Below are 26,082 nucleotides of genomic sequence, written 5' to 3'. Positions count from 1 at the left end.
TGAAATATATGGCATTTCCAGTTTTGAAATGGACACTCTGCTTTTTCCCCTTGCATGTTCATTTTTAATTCATAAAAGTGTAATGTTTTTTTATGCAATTTGCAGAAGTTTAGAGATTAGTGTAAGTGCAATGGCCTTTCTACACTAAAGGTGTAGAGCTTGTCCATACCTTACACATTAAACTGTTCTCGGCGCTAATTTTCTCTCCCAGTTTATAATTTAAAAAAAAAATTTTCATAAAGCACCGGAGGAACCGACCCATGTTGGAGAACAGATCCAGTGCCTCTTTACGAAGGGGCTTATGCGGCGCTCTTGTTGCATAAACATTACACTGATGTGGTGATGTGGACTGTTGTGACTGATGCTGTAGCAATCCGAGCATCTTAAGCCTCACTGCAGGTCTATTGTTAGTCTCTAGACAAAGTGGTGTGTGTGTGAGTACCTCATGTCTCAGAGGAGCTGCTCGGTATGGCACATGCTCGTGAAGAGTATGTGATAATGACCGTATCAGTCAGTACCAGCCTGTTGGTACAGGTCACCATGTATCGTCTCCGTCCCGGTCAGCAGACCACCCGGGATGAAAGGCCTCACACACACTTAAAGGCACTGTGACTCACCACACGGTCACAGAGGGGACATTCTATGTTACTTAAACTGGACTACTCTTTCATTTGGATATTAGCGCACAAAGAAGAAAGCACGTTTTATGGATTGCTCCCCTGACAGCTCAGAGCGCTACATTTTTACATCTTTTTTTTTTTTCTTCCCTGTGTCTTTTTAAAAAAGCGACAAAATCTAAAATGTGATCTCAGACGGGATGAAGGTTGTTACAATGAGTAAAGCCTGCAGTTGTTTCAAAATTGGTTGCCACATAGAACAAAATGCTAAAAAGCCCAAAGTTCAGGGATACATTGTACAATAAAAAGGCTCTCATGAGAGTTAACAGTGAAAGAAAAGAAGATACGGAGGGTGAAGGGGAGGAAATCACAGGAAAAGTAAATGAGGAAACGATGATAACTCTAACAAGAGCTGGAGAAGATGAGGAGGAAGTAAGAATAGCAGTAGGACGTGTCGGTGTTTAGAACCAAGTTATTCTTTTTGTTGATTTTTATCGATTAGTGGTTTTAAAAAGAAATAAAGAAAAGTGAATGCTGATAATGTCAATCAGTGTTTCCCATAGCTTAAGATGACATCGTCAAATGTCTGTTTTTATACAACCCAAACATATTTACTGTCATGGAGGAAGAAACTACTAAAAAAAACACATTATAGAAGCTGAAATCAGAGAATTTTCCCTTTTCGGATCACAATGTGCAGGTACATTTCCTGATGTAACAATAGGTCTTACAAAGTGTGTGTCTGTGTCTGTATGTGTCTCTTTCATCAACATGACACCCCCCTTCCGGGCTTACATTGCCATTGTTACTGAGATCACTTGAGCGTGTGCAGCAGTTTTGTGGCAATCCAGCAATAATCCCGCAGATGATACCTGTTGCTCCCTTTGGGAGGTTAACGGCGGCTCGTCCGAGGATGACTTCACCTCCAGAACAAAGGGCTTACCACCATGTGGTTCATTCACAACAGTACACAATGGTGTATCATCTTACTGTAGGTGATTGCGCAACAACCGTCTACAGGCAGAGCGTGGTTTGGTATGTGACCCAGGAAATCTACTCAGATTTTGAATGTTGTATTTTTTTTGTTATGGGTAAAGGAAAACCGAAAGATTAAACGTGCTACAATGCCTCTGGCTGTTTTTTGAAGTAATTCATTCTTTTTTTGTGAGAAATCAATAATGCTCCTTGTTAAACCTGGTAACAGTTTTAGTGGGAAATGCCTCCTCAGGGCTCATTTAGCCACTTCACTTGAGGTTGCTGGCTTAAATGCATTTAATGTTTAACTTCTACAGACTTGAAAGTTGCCCACAGATGATTTAGCAGTAATGTCTTCTTTTGTATTGGTTTCGTAACAATAGTAAGTGCGCCGAGCTGGAACATTTTTCAATTGGCATATATTTCACTTTAGCGGGATGTAACAACAGAAAGTGTCATAGATCTGGTTATGCCGACAGTAGAAGGAAGCCTTTTTGTACAAGTGTTAACATGAGAACTTAAACTGCAGGCGTTCTGTTTGTTATTGATGATTAACACACAAAAATTTGATGGGGAGAAAAGTTGATTCTTGCACCATCGATCTGTGCAGGGACATTTAAACGGAATAAACAATTGTGTTGTTTTTTGAGGGACATTATCATATCGTGATGTCAGAAAAAGGTAAAAATGTCCGTCCCAGTATTCCACAGTTCAGTGCGATGTGTTCAAATGTCCTGCTTCTTCAGTCCCCAACCCGATGGATATTGAGTTTAATATAATATAAAGCAGGGTTGATCTATTCAGCAGCCATTCGAACTTTTCCCTTCTTTTTCCCCCCATTTTTTTTTTTCCCAAATAGACTATGACATAAAAACGACACAAGCAATGGGAATGTCTGTATTTTAGAAGCTAAAGCAGCATTTTCTGCCTTCATTTAATGGATGAAAAAGAATTACTTTAATGATTAACCCATTATCTAAAAGGTTGTCTGCAACAGTCTGCTGCCTCACAAAAGGTGTTCTGGGCAGCCCACAAAGTCAAAACCAGCGGTGGAAAAATACCAGTTTGCAGAGGGGTGGGGGGATAGCGAGAAGTTTAGAGCTGGGACACTTCTCACAACTACATTTCTCTCGCGGTCACAATCTAGCACGGGGGAGGGGCGAGCACGGGGTGGGAAGAAGTGGGACGCATGAAAAGATTTGCGAGCAAAGAGGAGTGGAGTGAAGCGGCTCCGCTTGAGGAGGTGGACTCCTTGTCCTTGGTCCCAGTGTGTGTCTCTGTGTCTGTGTGGGTGTGTGGCGATTGTAATGGCTCAGTCATGTGTGGTCAGCTGATGATTGATGTTGGGGTCGCATGAAACTAGCGAATGAGTTCTTACATGTCGGAACAAAGGCGGGAGAAAAAAAAAATAGGATTGCAAGTCCAGTATCCCCGTGTTTATCTGTATGAACCGCTGCTACAAGCAAGCACCAGGTGTTCATTCATGGTCTGCCTCTGGTGCAAATTGTTGCAAATTAGTGAGCAGATAAGAGGGAGTGAGCGCTGCCCATGTCGTTATTCCAGGCAAAGATAACTGGGACAGGAAACAGGCCACTGGACTCATGGATTTCCACGTTCACCACAAAGTCGGCGATCCCTGTTAGAAGCGAAATTGCACAGAATATATCGTATCTCCTCTGGCGAATGTATTTATGGAGCCTTGCTAACGAAGCGCTGAAAAGCTTTAGGAGCCGGCAGACTGACACCATCCAGCAGGCGCTGGTGCACAGTAACGACCGTAGTGATCGTGTTGACTGGTCTTTAATGGTAGTCCATGCAGAGCGGAGGACAAGCAGGGTTCAAGTAAGGATTCGTGAATTAAATTTGACTTTAAATTTCACCTGTAATTACACTAATGGTGGATGAAAAACGGGCCCCGATCCAAGCAAAACACAGTCCTGATTTCGAAGCCTGGGTTTTAGGGGCGCTAGGGTTGGGTTGAGGGGGGGGCGACTGAGTTGTTTTTCGCAGACCTGTGCCAGCAGCCTGCACGCAGACTAAACTTTCAACAAAGAGAAGAGACCCCTGTTTGTGAAAGGGCTAAGAGTTTAAATAAATAGAGCGCAGACGAGGTAGGCCAAGGTCGAGTCCCGTGCCGCTTCGCATCGAGCGCGCTGGGTTTCGTAGCTCCGACTGCGGCCGTCCACACCTGTGAAAACTAGAGGAGATATCTGTACAGGCCAAGCTAAAGAGAGATGTGGCACGGCAGCGCAAATACAAAAATGTGACGGCAGCTGCGCCAGTTAGAGCCGACATCCAGACCGGTGCTGTTTCTCAACAAGCTGGAGCGCACAGTCGCTTGGAGATCAAAGAAGCGAGAGCATTATTAGATTTCTATGGCTGCCCTGACTGTCTGCACTTTGATGGCTTTTGGCTCCTTTTTTTGCTTTTTGCTTTTTTTTTCAGTCAAATAGAAACTTGTTGTTTAGAGGAACGAAGCTTGCCAGGCTGCGAATGGAGGATCATTTACACAAACTGTCAGTGGAGTAGAGCAGCAAACTAATGCAAGCGTGTTGAAATTGCCCGAGTAAAAAAACAAAAAAAACAAAACGTTTTGGCGTATTAGTCATATTTAGGAAGGCGTCCCCTTTCATTTAACTGTCGACATCCAGACGTGACTGTTCAGTTCTAATAAGGAAATAAAAACATGTTTTTCTTTCGATTCGAAAATAAGGGTTTTGAAATCTGAGATAAGGCTTTATTGATTCCTCACCAGGGAAATTAACTTGTTACAGCAGCTCAAGAGTTGTAAGCTTAGGGGAGAACAGGGATGCAGTGACAAGACAAGATAAAATTGAAAAACAAAGGTAAATATTAAGAATAACGATTTTGCCATCACATAGAGATAAGATAGATGCAGACAATTTTACAAGATAATTGCATATCTTGGTGATATCCACATGGTGTGTGGCAATATACTAAAAAAAATTGTATATTGTATTTTAGGCTGTCAGTTGTGTATAGAGGTGTTGGGGGATATGAATGATGGTCAGAGATTTGACCTCGACCAGACCTGACTGGATGTCTCGCACTGCCCCAACGAAATAATCATAATGTACAACAGTGTTTATACTCTCCAAGAATGGCATTAGGATCACATGAAACATAATCATACACAGACAACATGCCCCTCTCATCCCAACACCCCCTGTTGGCTATAAACATGAACACGCAGGCATGCACGTACACAAACACTCCTCACAATAAATCCTGTATTCTCAGCAGGACTCCCCCCCTCCTCCGCCTCCCCTACCAAACATCATGTTATTATTTCTGGATTTTGGTTGGAGATAAACAAGACCACGCAGTGGAAAGCATGAAATTACATAAAGATGTATATCAAGATAAATAATTAAATGAAAACAGAAATGGCCACACTTGTCAAGGAGATCTCATAAGACAGAACATTTCATGAAATGCCTGAAAAAGTCCGAATGTTGGATGGGGATGGAGAGGAAGTCTGGTGGGACAGTGTTTGTTATGTTTGTCTGGTTTTCTGGTTCAGCCGAAGTCCATTTCCTTTTTCAAATTTTAATAACATCTTATTTCCTCTCATAAAAGATTGCAGGCAGACGTGTAATTTATTCAATTCTCATGAGTCACGTTGTACTCCAAGAAATTTTAATTCATATGGCTGTATTTTCAAATGCTCCTGTTTTTCTTTTTTTGGTTCAGCTTTTGTTCTTCTGGTATCAATTCTGACAACGTCGATTTAGGGTTTCCGCGAATAAGGAGAGCTGATTTGACATCGGGGCCGTCTTCACTTTTCATAGTTTAAATATGTGTACGTCTTTGTGATGGGGAATGTGATGATACTTACAAACTGGTTTGGTCGCATTGTGGCATGGCGGCTGATCTGATAGACGGATAAGGTCAGTATCGGCGTCAATACCGATCCGCTGTGTCAGACCGGTGAATCAAATTTAACATCTTTTGTTACTTTAAATACAATTTTTGAAATGTCTTGATAGAGAAGCTGTTATGGCTCCATTTGAGCCCACAGTCTCTGCTGTGTTTCTCTCAGGCTTTGTGCTTTTATTGTGACTGCAGGGACCCTGTCAGCACATCTGGCCGCTCTCACACCATGGCCACAGGGCTTCCAGAACACGTGGGTTTGTGTGTGTGTGTGTGCGTGTGTGTGTGTTATTTGGTTTGTGTACTTCTGTCTACATGCCCTGATGGGATTGTGCACCACATGTGTCAACATGCCAGTGCTCAGTCATGGTAGCTGCAGGTTAAATCTTTGACCCCGCCGCATTTGATCCGTGTCGACAAGAGGGAGAGCCACCTCCAGTAATTAGCGTTGGCTCTTTATCCCACAGTGACCTCACAAAGCTGATTTAGTCCCTCGGACACTGGATTAGACCAGATCTCTTGATTAGTAAAGATAATTCAGAATTTGCTCATCCCAGTGTGCAGCTTGTTCTCTTCTGTCGTCGTTACTCATTTGGTAGGTTATAAATGTGCATGCCAGCCATACCATCGAATGCCAGGAGAGGCAGAAAGCATCCTCTTCCTCATTCCAGAAGTTCTTTTTTGGTCGTGCACAGCCTTGTTGCACTGCCTAAGTGTGCTTTTGTGACTCCCTTTACACAACATCACTAAAAGTGAGTTTGAGTGTAGCCGGGGCTTCCACTACCCCGAGTCTTTGTGCTTGGTACCAGAGAGCGTCCTCAGGCTGTGCAGTGAAGAAGCTTGCTAAGTAAAAGGAGTTGTTATGGAACACCAGGCCGACACACTGCCTGCTGCAAAAGAAGACGGCAGCCGTCAGATACAGCCCATCTGTCTGTTTTCCTCTCTTGTGCTTAGTTACATCTCCACCCTCTTATGATTCTCCTTTTCTTGAGCGCCGTGGTGAGTGTTCAGTTCCTGTCAAGGCTGTCTGATCATCTCGGTTCACGTTCAGGAATGCCGCTCTAGGTAGCAGCTTAGACGGATCCTCATTCTTTTGGCATTAGAGCTCAGGCATGACTCAGTAGTCAAGGGCAAAAGGGGGAGAAAACCACGGCAGACAGTGGGGAGTCAGCCTGACAGTAAGAAAGACAGACAGACAGAGGGAGGGAGGGAGGACTGGGCAGGTTGAGTCCACCTCCATCCTGTGGTCTGGCTGTTATCCTCCTGTTGCAGCCTGAGCCAGCAGAAATCAGGACTTTCCTGAGGAAGAGGGGGAAGCCCGTGCAGGCAGAGATGGCACAAGCAAATGTCATGCTAGGCGGACAAAAAGCCTTTTATTAGAGCTCTTTGTAGGCTCTAGACGAATACTTTGATGACACATCTGGGTCACATTCAGAGGGCAGCGGCCGCACGGGAAGAAGCAGCACCTTTTTGTAAGTCGTCTCAGGCAAGTGAGGTGTTTAAAGGCCTCGTCAGTGTTGGGGATTTATTTTTTTTTATTTTTTTTTTGTCCCCACTTGCTCCGTGAGGGCATCTCTCAAATAAATCCTCGCCTCCGCGGGGAAAAGTTTCTGTGCCGTAAAACCTTTTAGGTAGTGTGTGTGTGGGGGCTTCTCAATAAAACCTGTGTGTGGCCTCTTCCCCTGCACGTCTTCAGACAATGCCAGCCCGTAGTTAAAGCGTGATGGAGATGCCGGGTTGCCTGCCAGGAGCGGGACACGGCAGCAACAGCCGCGTCCGACGGAGAGCTGCCTCTCTTTGTGCGAAAGCAGCTTGGACGATGCCGTAAATAACGTCAGCCGACACTAAAAAGAGACAAACAACTCCGCGCCCGCCACTAAAACACGCAGCCGGATACCAGCGTGCGCACACACTCCGTTCCATTACAGCTAATTTGTTTCTTGTTATGTGTTTGTGAACTGAGTCATCTTCATAGTAATTGCACCGCAGAAGTGCATCACAAATCACAGCTGACACACACACACACACGCACACACACACACACATTCGACCCTTCCGTCTGTTGTTGAGGCGCAGGAGGAGGCGTTCTGTGTTTTTTAATTAAACTTGAAGGGGCTGTTGTGTTTGGCGAAACTATATTGGTGTTTGTGTTTCCTAAGTCCTCCCCCCCCCCCCCCGCTTTCATTTTGGTTTTACGACCCAGCTTTGAACTCCGACTCCGTTCCCCCACAATGAAGTTTCCAGACATTGTGGGACAGGAGTGTCTGTTTCAGCCAGAGGCGCTCCCTCCGTCGTCTGTTTGTCAATTTTGATGTGAAATTTCATGGAATTATTTTTTGCGTCTTCTTGTGAATTGTTGAAGAAAAAAAAAAAGTCACCCTTCCACCACAGCCAGTTAAAATGTGCTCTCCAGTGTTTGACGTGCAAATTTCCTGAGGGATGCAGCTGATTTGCAGTTCATATTGGTTAAAAAATGGAGTGTACACACAGCTGCTCTCAATGCAGGATTGCAATCACACCTCGGCAGATTTTCTGTTATGACTGCTCTGATTCTCAAAAAGCTCAGTGGCCGAGTTAAAATTGACCTCATCCTGCCTCTAAATAAGCCCAGAGACGCGGGCGCTGGAAATTGGATTCTGGATGTGATGAATATAGCCGGTCCTTCAGGGACAAACAAACAACTTCCTAAGCCGCCGCCGCCACCAGAACGGCCACTCCTCAGCAGCATGAAGCTTCAAAAGAGAAGAAAACAAACTGAAAAACGTTGGTGCCTTATTTCGTTCCCTTGGTTTATGGCTTGGAAGTGGAATGAGATCCTGCGAGGTGTTTGACTCTGAGCTTCCAGCTGTGTGCGAGGCTTTGTGTGTCTGGTTGTTTGTATCATAAGAATGAGAGGCATGGCTTGTTTTGAGACTTCCCTTCCTAACTTGATAAAATTAGCCAGTGACTCATCTGCTTATCCATAAATAATGATTTTACTTTATTTTAGAGCCATTTTAGAATTTTACACTTGCAGGAAAACACACTCTGAAATACAATTCTGGGAAAACTGTGTGTTTTTCGTTGCAAATAATGTATTTGTGCATGTTTTTTTTTTTGTTTTTTTGGAATGTTTGATAAAATCAAACCAACTTTCAAAGAGTTGTAGTTTCTGTCTCACAGTTGGATAAGATGATGATATCACTCATATTTGTCTGTTCAGTATAAACCTGCAGGCAGCAGCCTGTTAGCCTAGCTTAGCATAAAGACTTTAGATTGGCTAGCTTGGCCTCAGTGCAACGACTTATGCATTGGCTGTCAACTATTAAGTAAACGGTTGACTATTTTGATAATTGAGTGGTTTGAGTAATTTGATAAGAAAAAGAAAAAAAGTCATGATTTAAGCTATCTTCATGTCTGTTTAACAGTTAGCAGCCCTCCCCCATCACTGCATGAGAGGTACAACAGTGATTACTGTTGGAATATAAAGCTATTAACCACTTAAGGAAATAAATAATTAGAATTGTGGCAGCTACAAATGTGAATATTTTCTGGTTTCGTGATGGTAAATTGAATATCTTTGTGTTGTGAACAAAACAAGACGTATGAAACTGTCATCGTGGGCTTTGAGATACACTGATCACCCTTTTCTGACAGTTTGCAGACAATGAACTAATCGCATCCATTCATTCATGCTAAGCCAAGCTAATCACTCCTTGGCCCTAGCTTCATATTCATATATTGGAAAGAATTGAAATTGAGATCAACTCCCAGAAAGAAAACAAACAAGTGTATTTCCTGAAGTGTGGAACAAGTACTTACAAGAATATTAAAACATTTCAAATGCACCTCCAACAGCTCCTGGCATTTTTGAGGTAGATTTTCACAGATAAATGATAAATACTTGTCCAACTTTTGCTGTCAGTCCCTCAAGATTAATTACTTTTAAATTGGTATTTTTGCATTTAGTCACATGGAAGAGGCAGAAAGTACTTTTTGTAATAATCATTCTCATGAAGTTAGATTTTTACACACATCTTTCTCCTCTTGGAGGGTCTGAACCTAGTTCTGGAAAATACAGGATGTCATTAGGTTTTCATGACAGATGGTGGGATTAACACACGTTCGATCAGAAAAGTACTTCCTGTTATAACTCAAGTAAATAATATAAAACAGTACCCTTCAAACAGGACAGAGACAACGGGAAGAAATGGTTCGGGTAGGAGTCTGCAGTGGAAAATTCCCAGGCCAAGTATAGAAGCGAGCCATGAAAGTGAGGGAAGAGGGTGAAGATTTTGGGGTTAGAGAGAGTGGGGGGGGCGAATATGGACGCTGGGTGGATGTTTAGTGGGTTTTGCGAGGGAGGAGCCGCTGGTTTGTGCAGAGGCGGCTCGCTGTGAGACAGCTCACTGCAGTTCCTCCTTAATTACAGCTCTACTGGAGGACAAGGCCAGGCACGCTCTCTGTGCAGCACTGGAAGTCTCACACCAATTCACACATGCAAATGCAACGAGCACAAGGGCAAGCTCGAGCAAATCCTGTGAGGAAATCCTCGTTTACCTCACCTTATCAAAGCATGTAGGTCAGCGCGAACAGCCTGTTATTGTCAGCGATGCGTATATCGTATCTTCAGTGTACTCTTTCACAGTGTCCTCGCAATATCTGAGTGTTTTTTTGGGGGTTTTTTTTTTTGGTTTGTTTCACATGACTCACCATCTCCACCGAGTTAGAATCTTCTTATCAAAAGAACGGCATCTACAAACTCTCTCACGTGTTGAAGTGTTTGGTAGCTAGCACAACATCAGCTTAGCATTGCCTCTGCAGAGGGTTATTTTGGGAGTCCATAATTACAAAGTAGGGACTGACTTTGCTTCTCAGATCACCCGCGGCAAACACACTCACCACTGGTATGGTTGGCTTCAGACAGACCCGTCCAGCTTACTTTGGATTAAAGGTTTCTTGGTTACAAAGCCCAGCTAACTGCTGGTACCGAGCCTAAGCTTTAGTTAAAAGGTAACTCCACCAATTTCACACAGTGGAGTGTGTTGGTGAGGTCTTGGGGGAGTACTACTGCATATGTAAAAAAACAAAAAAAAGATAAGAAATATAAAGCCTCTTGTGGCTCAAGAGGAAGCAGCATTTGATCTGATAAACCAGCCCAGTGATGTCACTCCGCGGTTGCATTGTGGGTAATGTGGGTGCCAGGAAGCATTGCGCTCCTATAATGCTGTTGGTCTAATGGACAGTTTAGAAACAATTGTAGTAGGTACATAGATTTCGCCTTTTTAATGTATTTTTCTCCATTTTCAAAAACTTTTACCTGCATTACCCAGAATGCAATTTTTTCACTGGTGGCAGTTCATCAGATGAAATGCAGCTTCCTCTGGAGCCACAATAGGCGTTGTACTACTAACCCTTCACAAATGTAGTACTCTCCAAGATCTGTAGACACACTTTAATGTGTAATATTGGTGGAGTTACCCCTTTTAATAACTGTAAGAAGTTTCTCGATCTGCATTATTTCTTTTGAAATAAGTGGTTTATTGTGCACACTGGATGTGCTGAAGCTATAAATAGCGTACATTTGTGAAGGCACAAAGAATCCTCGTCCCTTGGAACCAATCAGACGTGCTCGACCCCGTGGCATGTGATGTCATTCATTTTCCCCGTTTGATGATCCTGGTCAGAAGTTCACTGCCCCCGAGGCAGAAACCATCCAGATCCATTTAACATGAAAGCATGTGCAAACATGGGCTGCGTACAAGTGCACTTAATGTATGAACTCTGTGTGTGTGTGTGTGTGTGTGTGTGTGTGTGTGTGTGTGTGTGTCTGAATCAAGGTTCACTTTTTTTTTCTTTTTTTTTTTTGCGCTTGCTTTTCTTGGTGTTCTCAAATCATAAGTAGACAAACTATATATGTGCATCATTCACTGACATGATCACATGCAATACTGCTTGTTCATCCTAAACATACAATTATGCCTCTGGCATGAAAAAAACCCCACATGTTTATGTGTCACTTTCAGTAGACGCTGCAGCGTGTTTTCCTTGAAATAGTCTGATCTGGTCTGCTGAGAGGGAGTTGACTGTTGCTTTAGGGCTGTTTACTCATCTGGTAGTTCCCCTTGTGGCCAAACCACACTGATAAAATAAGGAGTATGTTTGTTGTTGTTTTTGTGTCTATGTGTGTGTGTCTTTTAAAGAAAGAAAAGGGGGTGCATTTTAGAGTTATTTATTATTACTTTTTCTGAATTTTCACATTTTTCTTTTGTTTTTTACATCCAAATGATGATTGTAGTTTGTCATCTTCTGAATATTTTTTGTTTTTCTACTTGCATGCATTATGCCACTTTGGATTTTGTGTGGACTTGCGTGTGTGTGTGCGCGCGTGTATGTGTGTGTGCTCCAGGAACAATTACAACCAGCTAAAAGGCCGAGTGTAGCCATATATAGGTCATGAGGCTGAAACAATGAGACAAGCTGTCATGCCCCTCACCAGTTTGGCCATTGTTGAGCGTGTGTGTGTGTGCGTGTGTGTGTGTGTGTGTAGGAGTGATTCGATTGGCTGGAATGGAGCCAGAAGTATTTATGATTGGCTATTACAAATCAGCAGAGCTGGCAGTGAGCTTAACAGTAGCTAACTTAATTCACGTAGAAGCAAATCGCTAAGAGGATCTAAAGCACGCGTCTCATCTGTGGCTTCTTGTCCGTGGTGTAATTGATTACTCCTGGAAGAGTTTCCACAATCATCAGTTGGTTATGGGTCATTTGGCTGGTCTTTCTCTCACAGCTGCCTTTTGTTTCCTACTTTTGACTAATGCATCTCTGAATAGTACTGGAAACTTAGATGTTTAAACTTGATCGAGCAGTTGTGAATCTTTAATTTCTCTCATTTTAAGTGTGGTGTAGAAAAGGAAGGAGGAGTGAACGACGACAGCAAAATCAGCATGAAAACAAGCCTTTGCTCATTGGTAAAAAAAAAAAAAAAAAATCAGCTCCTGAACTTGCTTGCAGATATCTGGCAGGCATAGACACGCACACTGTGAGAAGATGCTGCCCCTTCTCCCAGCCTCCCTCACCCCCTTTTCCAGAGATGTGGGCCACGAGTTGGTGGTTGAATCAGGCCAACTCAGCAGTTCAGGAGAGGAGAGGAAGGAAAAGAATGGAGGAGGGGAGGAATGAGCCGTGACTCTTATCCTGATATGAATTGCGTCCCAGAGACTCGCCGAAAACAATGGGCACTGACAGCTCAAGTGGAAATGCTCCCACAGTTTTGACATGCTTTGTGTGTGTGTGTGTGTGTGTGTGTGTGTGTGTGTGTGTGTGTGTGTGTGTGTGTGTGTGTGTGTGTGTGTGTGTGTGTTAGAGAAGAGGGGATTGGCTACAGAGACTAGATGAAGTAAACCACAAATGGAGTCAGTGGACCAAAGCTGGAGCAGGAAGAAGAAAGGATATGTGTCACCACACACAGGAAGTGTTCTGTTATGCTGTGTGGTTGCGCAAGACAGGGTGTTGGTGTCTCAGGTGCAGCGGAGGACGGGACTGAGGCCTGTCCGCGCTTGCAGAGGATTTACCCAATCGCAGCCGGCGAACTGTGGCCCTCACCTGGAGGCCCCGGAAGGAGCTTTTCACTGACCCGTGATCTTGACTGAATAAAGGAGTGCTGGTGTTTATGGCAGAGTGGAAGTAGCATCGTAAAAACCTCTTAGTCTTCTTCAAAGGATTAAGAGGGATGCAGTCCAACTGGATCACCACCAAATTGGACAAGAAGCCAGGGGTTTTCCATGCTATTGTAAGGCTTAGGTGCAGCGACTGAGCCCTTTTGGGGCCCCACGTTAGCCAAGAATCAAAACTTATACCCGTTTCACAAACATCTACTTTAAAGGATTTGCCAGAGACAGCATATGAGGGTTTGTAAAGTTTCTCCTAACGCTTCAAGTCTCACAGTCCAGTGTGTTTTTTTTTAAGGGAGTCTGGTGACTTTCTCCACGTGTGTCAAAGAAGTAGCAATAAATTCAGTGTAAATGGCAAGATGAGTTCAAACAGCTGTTTGGAGGTGCAGCGTAGTTCACATCGGGACGCAGTAGAGCAAATAATTTGCACTGAGACTCATGTAACTCCCAAGTTTTGAAAAGGTCAACTGGTCTGTCATTGCACTCATATATCAGTGTTGGGCTCATTATGGAGATTTTATGAACAAATTATCAAGATTGATAGAGCAGAATCAGAGATGTAGCCTTTTGTTTTTACCATTTCCTTTTCAAACCCGGTGCCTACATAGCCCACAATGCAATGCAGCGCACCTATAAACACATTTAATACTTAAAATTGATGGCGTAAACCTTTTAAGCTGGTTGTGCCTTGGTTTCTGTTATCTAAGCTTTCTTTTCCGACTTTTCATACGCAGATAACTGTCCAAAAATGATGTGAAACTGCATATGTGCGTCTGTGGCTTCCACAAACACTGTCAGCCCAAGTTCAGCCAAAACTGTCATTGATTTGTTGCTAAACAATGCACCCATGACTCTCAGAGCTTCTCACCAGACAAAGGTGTGAGCGTGACTGTGTGTTTGTCTGCCTGGATTGGGATACAGAATGATCTCATTCAGCTTTTGAAGACAACATTTTCTCTGGCCACTTATGAATCAAGTTGCGCTGCGATGGATTATTTTTCTTGCCCACAGTGTGAATGAGACGAACGTCTCCAGAGGCCACTTCATAACAAAGGATCACTTTTCCTGTGGGTTGATGTAAGACCTTCACAACAGGGCGTCCTCTGTGAGACGGACGATCTTGGCCCTTTTCTCAGTCATTTTGTTTTCCCGATGGCCGGCAGTTTTTATACAAATCGCAATTTGGCTCCGAGGCAGTATCAGGGGTCGTCGCTCTCTGTTTTGTTGACATGCTTGGTTGTTTCATTTCCTTACCTGTCTGCATGGACGTCACATCCGCCAGCATTTCTTGGCCTGCGCGTGAGTGCGACGGGAGAAAGCTGGAGAGATCTTTATCCTCCGCGTCTGCTTGTCGTCTGTCACCTGCAGCCGATAAAAGATTAGAAAGTGTCCGCAGCTCAGATTAGTGGTGAAAGTCTGAGAAGGGATGAAGGTGGAGGGGGAAAAAAGACAGTAGAAGAAGTCATCCAGAGTTCAGATGGGGTTTTAAGAAAACTTGAGATCCGACCCTGGTCCACATTAAGTCTAATTGGGTTGGGTCTCCTTTTACTGGTACAGATCTTGAGTCAGTGTGTCAATGAGTCCGACCAGAGTGGATCTGAGACTAATCAGTATCAGCTCTGACAACATGGTACGTAATAATCACAGCAGGAGAAAATATTTTAGAAGATCAGTAGCCGACATAGAAACATTTTTGTCAGCCTCGATGACAACTGATATTCATGGATATGAAAGAGGTTAGCCAAAGATTATCTTTTTTCTTTCTGATGCTCTCGTCTTCAGGATGTTTTATGTTGGTGCAGAAGGTGAAAAGAAGAATTCAGTAATCGTTATACAAAAGTCTTTTTGCAATAAGTTTCTATAACTTCACATTTGTTTTGTTTTTTAATGATATTGTTGATTTTTAACCGACAGCACAGGGACAGTCTCCTTACTTCTCTCGGTTTGGGTTCCCTTTCTGTTCGAGTCTAATTGTGCTCTGCTCTCCTCAGATCGGGTTGTTGGGTTCATGTTGATTTTCCACTGGTCCTAGATCAGGGGTTCTCAAAGCTTCAGATGACTGAGTGCCAGGTTAGAGAGCCAGCATGTGATTGAGGGCTACGGTGGGAAAATAACAGATGTAAAATAAAATAAATCCCAAACCAACAGTTTATTTATTAAACATTAACAGAGAGCATACACAGCAACAGAGATTCGTCAAGACGGATAAGCCTTGTTGAAACTGTTCAGCCTTAAGTGTTGTTGTCTCATAATGGCATTAAACCTGAAATTTCCTGAGTGCTACATTCACTTGCAGAACACCTCTGTTTGTCCGCCAAAGTCTGATGAAATAAGAGTTGTTAAAGTTCCTAAAAGCTCCTTTTCTCATCCGGCCATACATGTTGTTTATTCTATTTATTATTATGACATAAAATTCTCCTTAAATATGAAAGATCCCTTTGTGTTGATTATTATTTTCCATAATCTGAGCTTGACAGGAAGGAAAGAAAGAAAACGGGAATCAAACCCAGAGACAAATACGTAAAACCAAAGGGTCTGCTGTCTTCTTTTTAAATCTATTGCTAATGCATGATATTGTAATATAACCACAGAAATTTGATGTGTCAGTTTCTACATTTGTCTTCCAAATACATTCATATGTTTGCAAAATACACAGAGAAGACGTGTTTTTGCAAGCGTCTGTGGTTTACTTCAGTCCAGTTGTTTCAGACAGTACAGTGAATGTCTCAGTTCACCCACTCCTCCACATCGACCGCTGCGTTCACTTCACATGCAGGTTTATTATTTTTAGCTCTCCCTTATGTCAGCATGGTCACTTTACATGACAATTCACTGAACGCGTTTGCCTCCAGTTAAACGGCGTGAATAGGTTCAGCACTTGATTGTTCGTGCTCCCGACTGTAAAACTGTCTGAACAAACGACTGCAAATGAGCCATATTCCAGAAGTGAGTCCGCATGAATGATAATTCACACAGGACCCATAAACATTGTTCTCTTCATTAAGCAATGTGAAGCAAATCCAATTGAGAGCAAATCTTTTTCAGCCCGGGGCTCGTTAAACTTGATTTGATGGGGCGAAGAGGCCGAGGGCCTGCCAGGGCTGTGTTTCAGTTTGTGAGTGCTGAAAGGAATTGCGTTTATACAGCAGTCATTATTATCTTAGTAGTAGTACTATCTCTTCTGTTGCAGAGCATCGTTTATATGAGAGAAGGTGAATGCAGAGAGAAATGCAGGATGCCCGGTTGTCTTGATCCCTCATAGTTTAGAGTCATCCTATATTGTCTTTCTTTCTCTCACACTCACACTCACACACACACACTAATTTTACCCCACACGTGGACTCTGACACAAACAGAAGGCCAGACAGGTGGCAAGGACACAAGTCCAAGTCTGCTGCTGTGCCTGAATCTATCCCCCCCGATCCCTCCCAACATTATTTGTCATACTTTGTACGTTTTCATATTTACACTTGCGTCTCAATTGTCCCCTTTTGAAATGAGAAATCTGCCCCTGGATATAGCTCAGTATATCTGAAGTTAAAAAAGGGCCCAAGATTTTTTTTTTAACTTTGTATTCCACAGTGACATGTATTTATATCACCGCATGGGTAGTAAGCGTCGAGCGCAGCCCAGGTACCTGTGGGCCAGATGGCAGCGGAGACTTTGTGGAGCTTAAATCAACAGCATGTGTTTTCTTGGTTCGGAAACACGCATATGATCAGCAGAGACGCAGCTGGATTAAAACCAGAAGCAGTAGTTGGTTATATTCAAGGGAACGAAAGAGGGAGGAAGGATTGTAGGACCCCCCCCCCCCCCACCTCCCATTTCTTGATGGAGTGGAGACTGTTCCTTTTGAGAAGTTGCAGGAATGCAGGACCTGTCTACTCTTTGATGTTCCTCCCTCCCCTCCGCACACACAGGTTAATCTTCCTGTGTACGCGCACGCGGTGGTTTAAGCACCTTCTCTCTTGGTCTTAACCTCTGTTCTGATTTGGTCAAACAATCCGCGCGTGTAATTAATAAAATTGCCGGGGACATGTGGGGTCGTGCGTGTCGGATACCTGCAGTGAATCTTAAACCTGCGACTCCCTCGCCGCCCCACCCAGCCACACAGGCCGAGCCAGGAACGGAGCAGACAAGGCAGCTCCATTTAACTTGTCCCAGATGTGCAGCCCGGCCCCTGTGTGCCGCGGTAACTGCTAGAGAGAGAGAGAAATGAGTGCAGGGAGTGAAGGAATGGAGGGTGGGGGGTGCGTGCAAAGTGCTACCCGGCACATAAATGCATGCAAAAGTTTTTCAGGAGGAAAAACTCCTTGCGGACTGTTTCACCTGAGGCTCACCTGATTCCATTTTGACTTTTCTAATCCCTGATTTTTTTAATTTTCCTCTTTCATCTACGGGAAGCATGAAGCAACAAAAAGGCAAATTTACAGACGATTGTTGGTCATGAAGTCTGCTAGTTAGTTAATATGACAGTCCAATCTCAAGGCTCCCTTTTTTTACCACCTGCTTTTGTTACAATCAGATTAAAAGGGTCTCAAACGCTTTTAATTCTGTGACGTTGTGACATCACGCTCATGCATTTGCATAATTTATGCCAAGCGGCTAGTTTAGCAAGTAAACTCTGTTGTTGTTAGCTGTGCTGGGTCGGGCTCTCCCTTGGCCAATCAGAGGAGACTGGATATTTGGGAGGGGGGCCTTTTTAAAGAGACGATACCTAAAACAGAGCATTTCAGATCAGTGTTAACACATTAGAAGTGGGAACACAAAATGAAATCATGAACGTGAAAATGGGCATAATATGTTTCCTTTAAGTAAAAGTAGTAGTTTAAAAGCACAGTAACAGTAAAAATACAAATATACATTTGTTTCTATGCACCAAGTATAACAAAGCATGCAAAAGATCACAGAAACTTGCAGTGAGCTCTCACTCAAACCTTCTGTGCAGCTGTCGATTTATAACCACGTAGGTTTTATCGAGCTTCTCCAAATTTCCACCCGGGCCCTGCCTCAACCACCCCTGCAAGAATGTGAAATATGTTTGCATGTTTAAAAAAAAATATGTTCTTCCCTTTTTTTTCTGTCTGAATTCTTTTTCCATGTTAGTGTTAGCTGAACGTCTTGGCAGCGGTCGGCCCCTAAACACAAGGATAGACTTCTCAACCATCTCCAGCGGAGGGAAAAGAAAAGACATCCAAGAATACTGATTGTTTTGGTTCATTCCTTACATTCATGTGTGCACGTCCCCACTGGAATGGGCCGCCACGTGTACTTTACATTGACCCAGTGTGAAAACTTAACCTGGCAACTCTGCTTTTTAGCATTCGCTGCAGCTTATTTACGTGGGAGAAGAGAGCAGAATTGTGCTTTTCAGCTCGTTTTGCTGTATTTGGATGTGTTTGTGTGAAACCACAGGAGAGTCTTGGAAAAACGAGCTATTTCTTACCCCCAAGCTCTGAGGGGAAAGCGTTACAATGAGCTCTGCATTTCATTAAATTGTCTTCCTTTCTAATGCAAACAGGACCAAAATATGCAAATGTGGCTAAAGGAAGAATGTTTGAGCGGACGCACACGCTTACTGTACTGCATTGTACCGAGCTGTCGCGTTTCCTCCTCCATGGCTGTGCTCTGTCATGTGTTGTTTCATCCCGTTCTACTTTATGCCATATTCCTGCTGCTTTTGAAAGTGAGGCGCTTCCAGCTGTGTGAACGTACATGTGTGTGTGTGTGTGCGCGTGTGTGTGCATGTGTCTGTGGGGCCCAGGAATGAAGCCCACTGCCACAGCATCCAGTGACCTAATGCAAAAGGCAGCAGGGTCTAACACTATTCACTATTCTCTCTTGTGTGCCTCGTCTCTCCCTCTCCCTCTCTCTCCAGTGATTATGGTCTCTCCTGTCACTAAGCACTTTGTCACGCACGGACGAAAACCATGATGGGGGCTGGGGGGGGTTTGGGGGTTGTTGGGGTGCAGGAATGTCACTTGCGTGGATGGACTGTGGCTGGATTTGCTGTAGAGCAGAGCAACAGGGCGTAAGGTCATGGGCTGTAGCTTCGGCATACAGTGTTGACCTGATGAATATGTGCTGTGGCTGTCCTGTGAAAACTTCATCTCCAAAAGGTCAGCTTTTCATGACGTAAGATTTTTTTTTTTTTTCGTTTGGTGACGATGAAGTCTTTCAGATTATCCCGTGTGTTTTGAGATAATTTATTTCGCCCAAGAAGGAGGACTGGGACCATGCCATCGCTCTCACGTTTTCTTTTTTTTTTTTTACAGTTAGCTTAGTGCTAAGGCTGAAAACTGGGAAAAAAGCTAGCTAGACCCTGTCCTTAGGCAACACGTTCTGCCTGCCAGAACCTCTCATGCAAAAGAATTACCACACTATGTCTAGATTGTTTAATCCGTACAACACCCTTGTGTACCATACTGTTTTCTGGCCCAGAGTAGTTACCAGGCAGCCAACCAGGAAGTTACAGACATTAAATAAAAGCCCCGTCTGATTGGTCAACTCTCACAGGCCCAAGTAGGATCCTCCCACCTTGTTTCCGCATCAACTCTGTCGATGTTGTGCTGGGGGCGTGGCTGAGGCTAGTGACTACATAGTCGTGTCATCACAACTTCACAAAAGTCCTGACAGCTCGTTTAAAGGCACAGTGCCTGAATACAGGAGTGTTTCGATACTTTCATATTATATCTATATAGCGCCTGGACCGGCTTTATATATTAAAAAAAGGAGTAGGTATCAATCTTCAATCAAAACAAGAATCTAGTGAGCATATTCACTCAAGTTAGATATGTTATCTTCACTCAACATGCCCAGTACACATTATTACAAACCTAGTGTGTAGCATTTAATTAGAGTTGATATATCTCAATACCCAACTGTAACACCCTGTTCTTTGAAGGTCTGGTATTAACTGCTGCAGTTGGCTGCATTTCTTGTGTGAAGCAGACTGAAAGGATTGTGTGTTCATAAGTTGCTCAGCTGGGCTGCTAGTGTCTGGGTCATATCACCGGGTAAAAATATCATTCCCAGCCAGGGGTTCACACCCCTGAGGGGCCACCACTAAAGCTGTTAGCAGGATGTTGATGTTGTCGCCTTCACCCCAAGTCTCGCATGCACATACTAACGAGGCGCTCCGCCGATAAAGTTATGTTGTTATGTAAAAAATTAAAAAGTGATTACTGTAGCTTTTTAAATAAAGATGAATACAGTGTGTCCCTCCATTTACTGCCCTCCAAGCACAAAGATTTCTATTCATTTCCCTTCATACATGTTCATGTGCGGCTACACAGCCACTGTGCATTCACACATGCATGCAACACAAATCATGAAAAATTATCATACAGTCTGGCTCTGGTCCTAGCAGCCAGTTGTGTTTTCCCCTATCCTTTTTTATATGCTTCGCTAGCACAGGTATACCAAAAGTATTTAACATAGCGTGCCAGCTTTCACAAAGCCCAGTGTGAAATATCACACATGAAGCCGGCCCCAAACACCTTTTAAAACTCTATTAGACTGAACTTCAGCACAGCGATCGCGGTGCCACTGAGGTAAACCAAAAGCGTGTTTTGGCTGTGGCATATTGGCATATTCGCTTGTGTAAAGCCAGGAGCTAATGTTAGTAATACCCCACCCTTTCACGTCAATAGCTGCATCACACGTTCAATTACCCAGGCACGAGAGGTATTTAAAACTCGTCGTCAAAATATGAGTGCGTTTGTGTTTTGGTTCACTTCCATCGACTCTTCGGCCTCTGCTTACGGTTGTGTTGAGTCGGCAGCGAACGTTGGAAGACCTGCCAGGAACAAGTGTGCACTGAGGCCCTAATGGTCGATCATAAAACACTGTAGATTCCTGTCTTTTATGAGAGAATGGTGGAAAAGCAGTAGGACTTTAAAGGGCCTTCTCTTCACGGCTCTGGTTAACTAGAGGTGGGCTTCAGTGGAACAAAGACTGTTTTTCCTCTTTTTCCTTCCTTGTAAGCACGAGAACAGCATGAGGCGTTCAACAGCAACTGAGAACCAGACACAACCTAGCTAGCTGGCTTGTAATTGGTCTGTTTTTTTCTTCCCATTGTAACATAACACACTGATTTCAGGATTTATTTCAAGACTGGGATTAGGGCTGGAAAATATACCGATATTATATCATTATAAACTATATATCGGCTTACATTTTGGATATCGTTATGTTGTGGCACAAGTGTTGTCCTCTCTTGGTTTTAAAGTCAACATTACATTACAGTGATTTTCTGAATTTACCAGACTGCTCTACTTGTTTGAATAGAATATTTTATAGAGTGGGGTGCGCAGGATGCATCGAGGAGTCTCGCAGCCGGAGGAAAACAAGCTGCTCTTTAGTCTGGTGGTACGGCAGCAGATGCTTCTGTATCTGTATTAATTAACTGGTACTGGCCCTGGAACAGAGACACATCAGTGAATACCTAGTTCTCACTTTTCATTTGAATTAGCACCGAGTGTGTCTGTGAAGATGATTAGCAATCTGCCAGTGACGGGTCACGTTACTTAAACCGTATCATGGCGAGCTTGAAATAGCCGGTTGCTTTGGGTTCGAAGCAGCCTCTGCCTGCCTCTAGAAGTTATGCAGGTCCTCAACCTGCTCGGACATATCTCCAACTACGTTTACCACCACATTCCTCGAGTGTCATGCCCACGCACGCACGCACGCACACACACACACACACACACACACACACACACACACACACACTGACTCATGCATTCACACACCAGCAGAGAGCAGAATGTTGGAGTCACCCAGAAGCCAGCTTTCCACCTCTGACCTCTTTCCCCTGACTTTGTGTGGGTTGGAGCCGTGTTAGTTGGGGTTGTCTGGCCTCATGGGACTTTAGCTCCAGTATTTCCTGAACGTAACGACTTTTCAAGGATCACTCTATGCCAGTGTTGCAAGACAGAACGTAGGTTTACAATGCTGGAAAACATGGCGGCGTGGAATCTTTCTTTATCCACCAAGCTGTGTGACAGCTCTCATGTTACCCTTACCACATCTTTACCACAGATGTTTAATGTTATTTAAGTGAATTAAGGTTTTCCTCCGTCCCTGTCAGCATTAGCCTCATTATTTGCCATATTTTGAGTATAATTCGTTGATTAAGTTTAAAAGAGTTGAGGGTAATTGCAAACAGCTGCCGTGTGCCTGGATCCTCCCCGTGTAGCCCCTAAATTGTCATTTTACACTCTCTTATACACTCTGATTAGTGAATTACATGTGAGACTAAACACCATTGTGGAAATTTTGAGTAACCGCTAATTGGAACACAGAGCTTCTCTAATAGGCTTTGATCTGAGGTGCCGTTTAGCCTGCAAATGCCTGGCGGTGAACCGACAGTCTTTGATTAACGGGTTCACATTGGCTTACCCATCATGCTTCGGTGTAGCAGGGATTAGGTTTGTCAGGAGTTGTTACGATAACCTTTGTGTGATCGACTGGAACGTGCTCACTTAGTTTAGCTGGGGACCAGAGTGTGTGTGTGTGTGTGTGTGTGTGTGTGTGTGTGTGTGTGTGTGTTTGTTTGTTTGTGTGTGTGTGTCTCCCACGCCCGGTTCAGACTAGTAAGCTGTGGCACCTGATGGTTCAAAGTTTTGTTAAAGGGTTCAGTGACCTTTTATGAGATTAGACTTAAAAAGTCTTTTTTTGATCTGCAATTTAAAGAGCGGTGTAATTTTCCAGCATTATCCTAGACTGCATTTAGTTAAAACTTTTAGGGGAAACAAATGCAGGTTTACTGTGAGGCAACACATTTTCTACTGCGGGGTGTGTTCAGCTGAGTTTTCTTTTTCTCCCACAGTAGCAGAGAACATAATGTTTAACTTTGCAGTGGAAAAACTCTTTTCAGTTTGAATTCACTGGTCCTGAATATAATACCCCAGGCCTGCAGACATCCAGAGACACGCAGGGTTCTGCTACCACTGTCTGGTTCTGCGACTCAACGTCTTAATTTGCTTGGCAATCTTCAAAAACTGTAATCCCATCATGCTCCAGTGGTTTTACTTACCAGGGGGATTTGCTGTAGCTTCAGTCGCGCTTCTGACTCGAGGCAAAGTGCAATGTAATGCCTGCAACTGCCAATTATTTTCATCATCTGCTGATTGTTTTCTCATTTAACTGATTGATGGTTTGGTGAGCTAATCACAAGGTGGCGTCTTCGGATTGCAAGATTCGTTCGGCAACCAGTCTAAACCCAGAGATTCAATTTACTACCATTTGGAAATGATGAATCCCTCCAAATTAGCTGGAGACGTATTTTCTGTCGGTAAACTATTAAAGTGATTGACTGGGACATGTATTTGAGCTCTAGTGCACGTAAAAGTTACTGGAACAGAAAACGACTTCAGGGTTTGCTCTATAGTGTACCAGCATTAGGGTTCAGCTATCTGAACAGGTTAATGATTAGCCAGCTAGATGTGTACAAACGATGAGTTTGCTACATTCCACAAGCTATCTTAGATTTTTAGGCTAATAAATAGACAATATTTACTCACAAAATGAAAATAAAGGATATACGTTTCTCACCTGTTTTCCTTATAAACAGAAAAATTGCAACCTTACACCTTCTGAATTCAACTTTCTAATGTTAGCTTAATTGACTTGTTAGCTCATCTTAAGCAATACTTAATTCAAACTTGACAGAAACAAGTAAAAACTCAACAAAACTATCTTGTCTAGCATTTTCACTGTACCAACAATCACCAGCTTTGGTTTGGTGCAAATAAGTCCTTAATTCACCGAGTTAGATGTAAAAGTAGTTTTGCTCCGCGTGCTGGTTTTTTCCCCAGCTTCAACTCTCTGAGTTGCTAGCCTCTTTGTGCTAATGTGTTAGCTCACAGAATGAGAGTCGGGCGATGGGCAGTGGCTCTTTCATTCCTCAGAGGATACAAAAATGACAAGATACTGACCACAAAAATGCCCAAGTGAACCGACTCAGCCAATCGCCCAACCTGTACCTGCTCCACCTGCAGCTGTTGTGGTGGTTGGTGAAAGCCTGACTGACTTAGCACACATTCTTTCACAAACATTGTGACATAACTCGATGACTGCTAAATACCTAGGTGGGTTACGTGACGCATGAGACTTGAATTAACTTTTTGATTAGTTAAACAGACATCACTACAAGAGCATTTCAGTTATTGTGCCGACAACTACAGTTCTCTCTTGAGTAGCTGGTTTTACCTTTTTAGAGAGAAAAAATAAAGTTGAGGGATGTGTGTGTGTGTATTTTGGTGTAGCATTGTTAGAGACATTGCTGAACAATAAAGGACATCAGTGAAACAGAATTTAGACACAGACACTTTGACGTGTAGCACTTGCACTGATTTGTGATCAGTATAATCTGCACAAAGTGATTTGAACCCCAGATTTAACCCCTGTGCTCAGCTCTAACTTCAATCTTCCCTCTGCAGCCCTAGAACATAAGAAACTCACCACTTGTCTTTGTATTTGTAGGTTTCTTTAAACAAATTACACCAACATGGGCTTCTTATGGGATTTTGTTGAACACATGTTTGACATTACAAATGGGAAGCGTAATTATAGTTGTACACTTCAGGATTTCTGACTGAAAGATCCCCCTGTCCTGCAGTAGTAAGCTGGTGATGTGGTGCGGGCGTTGATTTCAGACTACGGCGAGGGTGTGGAGGGAGGGAGGGTGATACACCATAGACCTGTAATGAGACTCTGCGGCGATTCCCCTCCAACATGGTTCCCATCAGGAAGACTTGCACTTGTGGCAGAAATTCCAGCCCTGTAGCAAACTGCCTGTCTGGATTCAATCAAATCAGCGTCTACAGAAAATCAAGGATACAATTCACTTGACGTTTGATGATATTCAGAAGCTTTTTAAAAAGCAGCAAAGGTTGATAGGAAGGAATTTTCCAGCCTATTTCTTTATCTTGGATGACGCACTTCTGGCACAGCGATTTGGCTGAGTCTGTGAGCACTTGACATCATTGATTCATGTCGCGCCAGGAGACGTCAATCTACTATTTCACTCGCTCATTTATCATTTTTATTTTTCCCCAATTTAGTCCACACCAACTCCCCATGTGGGCTGTGGTCGGTGCCGCTGCTGACACCCGCAAAAGCCTGAGTTTTGCACTTTTCCCTCAGACATTTCATTTGTGAAGGAGTAAAAAAAAAAAAAAAAAAAAAAAAAAGCTGCTTAGTCAACATTCTGCTCGGGAGGGAGCAGGAGGAGGTGGTCGAAGAAGAAAACCCATATCAGTGGTGAGTCAGCATTGCATATGGAGTCGTATGGCAGACGTCCACGCTGCTCTGAGGCTGGACGGACGACCTGGCCAGCTGGCTCCGCTCGTAGCGCTCCTTCTCTCCTTCCACAGTGTACTTTGAAGACGGGGCCAAAAATTACAGTGCGCTCACCCACAAATAATTTCATAAAGCAGGTGTCCCAAACAGTAGGGCAAAGATGACTCATAGCCGTCGCCATGGAAGTGCATTGAGCTGATGCTCCCGCCTGGGGACCCTCGCTTCCTGTCGCATCAGGCTTAGCTGGGTCCAGATTTCCTGTCTTCTGGATGAGGGAAGATTAGAGAGCGATCAAGTTATTATTGTTTTCATTACGGAGCACACCCTGCATCGTTTTCTAACTGTCTCCCACGGTGTCAGAGCCACAACTTAATGAATACATTCAAAGTGTATGTTTTGTTTTTTTTTTCTTAATCCTCCCTCTTTTTGTTTTATTTTACGTAAGATGCTGCATGTTTGGCAACAGCTGTGTTCTGAAGAAGCCACTCTGATTGTGTGGGTGATTAAGTCTTCTGTGAAGGTTTTCATTGTTTTATTGATTGCTTTAAATCTCTAGTTGGGAACATCGTGTTTCAGCTGAGATCTCAAACTGACCTCCCTCACAGTTTATTCTTTCCACATTGCATTACACCCTTTGC

At 43.5% G+C, this 26,082-nt stretch overlaps 1 protein-coding gene across 2 annotated transcripts in view; it reads left to right on the top strand.

Moving 5' to 3' along the window:
- pard6gb (par-6 family cell polarity regulator gamma b) overlaps positions 1 to 26,082 on the top strand; it is a 36,196-nt gene that overhangs the window by 7,641 nt on the left and 2,473 nt on the right. The window lies entirely within an intron of this gene.

Source organism: Acanthopagrus latus, chromosome 3 (genome assembly GCF_904848185.1).
Source record: "Acanthopagrus latus isolate v.2019 chromosome 3, fAcaLat1.1, whole genome shotgun sequence".
NCBI lineage: Eukaryota > Metazoa > Chordata > Actinopteri > Spariformes > Sparidae > Acanthopagrus > Acanthopagrus latus.
The sequence above is the reverse complement of the archived record's forward strand: the minus strand, read 5'-3'. Positions and strand labels throughout refer to the sequence as shown.